This window comes from Rhinopithecus roxellana, chromosome 7 (assembly GCF_007565055.1).
Source record: "Rhinopithecus roxellana isolate Shanxi Qingling chromosome 7, ASM756505v1, whole genome shotgun sequence".
In the NCBI taxonomy this organism is placed as follows: domain Eukaryota; kingdom Metazoa; phylum Chordata; class Mammalia; order Primates; family Cercopithecidae; genus Rhinopithecus; species Rhinopithecus roxellana.
This window is the reverse complement of record NC_044555.1, coordinates 32,188,722-32,191,370: the sequence shown is the minus strand read 5'-3', so window position 1 is coordinate 32,191,370 and position 2,649 is coordinate 32,188,722. Positions and strand designations below refer to the sequence as shown.

The 2,649-nt window shown below is 41.6% G+C and overlaps 1 pseudogene across 1 annotated transcript; it reads left to right on the top strand.

Moving 5' to 3' along the window:
- The first annotated feature begins 579 nt into the window (after window positions 1-579).
- LOC104673313 lies at window positions 580-1,126 on the top strand (annotated as a pseudogene). Its single transcript, XR_749503.2, has one exon. The product of XR_749503.2 is annotated as a 60S ribosomal protein L21 pseudogene (transcript).
- The last annotated feature ends 1,523 nt before the right edge of the window (window positions 1,127-2,649 follow it).

The following is a 2,649-nucleotide window of genomic DNA, read 5'->3' as shown; positions in this document are numbered from 1 at the left end:
CACAGGAAAGAATGAGTAGAACTTTTGCAAAGCTCTTTCCTAGGAACCTCCCAAACTTATTGTGTGGGTCAAATGAATTTAAGTAGTATCATCCTCATTTTTCTGATGAGCAAAGAGAGGCCAAAGTAAGCTGAGTGACTTATCCAAGATTACACAGCTGACACAGTCACAGACCTACTGCTGCAACCCAGCCCGCTTGGTATTAGTACTGTTTCCATACATATCTGTGCAGAATAGCATTGTAATGAGAATGTTTGGAACAATATAGAAAGAGTCTTGGAGGAGATAAGGCTTTCAGTAAAATTTCAAGCATGTTAAGTTGTAAATGATAGGCAGCATGAATGCACTGGCCTGCCATTAGGCAATGATGTAGCAGTAAGATTGGAAGATCTATGTATAAGAGTGGCAAATAGGGACCTCTGACTATAAGGAAAAGTCAGACTAGGATGTAGCAAGGTATAGAGGGGATGGCCAGGTCAGAAGTAGTTAAGGAGGGGCCTTAGAGACCTAATAGTGTAGGTGCATCTTATTAGGAAGCAAATGGAGAGACTCTCTCAAACATAAAACAGAGAGGGGGCCTTTCGGCCGGAAGCGCCATCTTCCAGTAATTCGCCAAAATGACTAACACAAAGGGAAAGAGGAGAGGCACCCGATATATGTTCTCTAGGCCTTTTAGAAAACATGGAGTTGTTCCTTTGGCCACGTATATGCGAATCTGTAAGAAAGGTGATATTGTAGACATAAAGGGAATGGGTACTGTTCAAAAAGGAATGCCCCACAAGTGTTACCATGGCAAAACTGGGAGAGTCTACAACGTTACCCAGCATGCTGTTGGCATTGTTGTAAACAAACAAGTTAAGGGCAAGATTCTTGCCAAGAGAATTAATGTGCGTATTGAGCACATTAAGCACTCTAAGAGCCGAGATAGCTTCCTGAAACGCGTGAAGGAAAATGATCAGAAAAAGAAAGAAGCCAAAGAGAAAGGTACCTGGGTTCAGCTGAAGCGCCACCCTGCTCCACCCAGAGAAGCACACTTTGTGAGGACCAATGGGAAGGAGCCTGAGCTGCTGGAACCTATTGCCTATGAATTCATGGCATAATAGGTGTTAAAAAAAATAAATAAATAAAAGACAAAAAAAAAAAAAAACAGAGAGGGGGTTGCCAAGGAGCAGGTATGGAGGACACTTTGGCCTTAGTCTTGAGATGCATGGGCAAGGTTTCAGTGCAGAGGCACAGAAAGGTCATTTGTATAGTCCTGAGCAAGTCACTGAAAAAGGAGAGCTTAAAATTGATTGACAGTTCAATTAAGAATCCTGAACTAACAATACTACAACTCTAAAAGTTACAGATGTGAATGGGAAAGCCCCGAAATTGCTGCAGGTCTGGAGGGTCACACAAGAAATACCTAAAGCTTTCTTTGTAATCTAACTGAAGAATCTGTTCTTAGATTTGGGGCCAATCTGGAAATTACTGTTGCTGATAAAAGCAGAGGTGTTTGCACTGCTGCTGCTGCTTACCCATTACTGTACTAGGGCTGAGCATTGAGGCAGAAAGAGGTGCTTAGGAAAGGGGACAAAAGGACAAGAACCCCGAAAATAAATAGCTAAACCATTCTCAGGATAATAAATGAATAAAAAGAAATATGCAGAGTTTCCAGAATATTATTAGAATTGATTGCCTATAGTATCTGAGAATTTACTATAATTAATGTCTAAAACTTGCACCCAGGTGGGGCCAAACCAACATGAGTCTTATAGGAAAGAATGAATAGAACTTGTAAAATCATAAGGAAAGATAATTTAGAACCAAGTTGAAAGATTCCATCAGGGACTTCCCCACTATCTAGATGGAAGAAATGCCCTTATCTCAACTGTGCAACATGTAAATATTGTCTGACTGAAAAATAAACTCATATTCAATAGTCAATTCCTTTGGGAGGGTTTCCTAAGATGTTGTCTTAAATTTAGGCATTGTATCTATTAACAAATGTAACTAGCTATCAACCTACAAACCTGCCTCCTCATCTGCTTATCTCTCTATCCTCCATCTGTATCTATCTTATGGTCATAGTTGGCATTTGGTAATACCAACTTTGAAGATTTTTTTTTTTTTTTTTTTTTTTTGAGATGGAGTCTAGCTCTGTCGCCCAGGCACTGAGAGTGCAGTGGCCAGATCTCAGCTCACTGCAAGCTCCACCTCCTGGGTTTACGCCATTCTCCTCCCTCAGCCTCCCGAGTAGCTGGGACTACAGGCGCCCGCCACCTCGCCCGGCTAGTTTTTTGTATTTTTTAGTAGAGACGGGGTTTCACCGTGTTAGCCAGGATGGTCTCGATCTCCTGACCTTGTGATCCGCCCGTCTCGGCCTCCCAAAGTGCTGGGATTAAAGGCTTGAGCCACCGCGCCCGGCCAACTTTGAAGATTTTTAGGCTAAAATTCCTGCATGCAAGTTCTATGGGATGAGTCTTGAGTTCTAATCACCTATAAATTCATATGGAAGAGAGGATCCCAAGTTACTTTTTAGAAAATCCAAGGCCTTCTCTGCTTATAGTTTCTTGGCTACCTCTATGAGCAGCTGAACACTTGTGTTCCTTTGACTGCCCAACTTCTACATTTTAATTTTTTTTAACTTTGAGATGTTCATTTTACTAG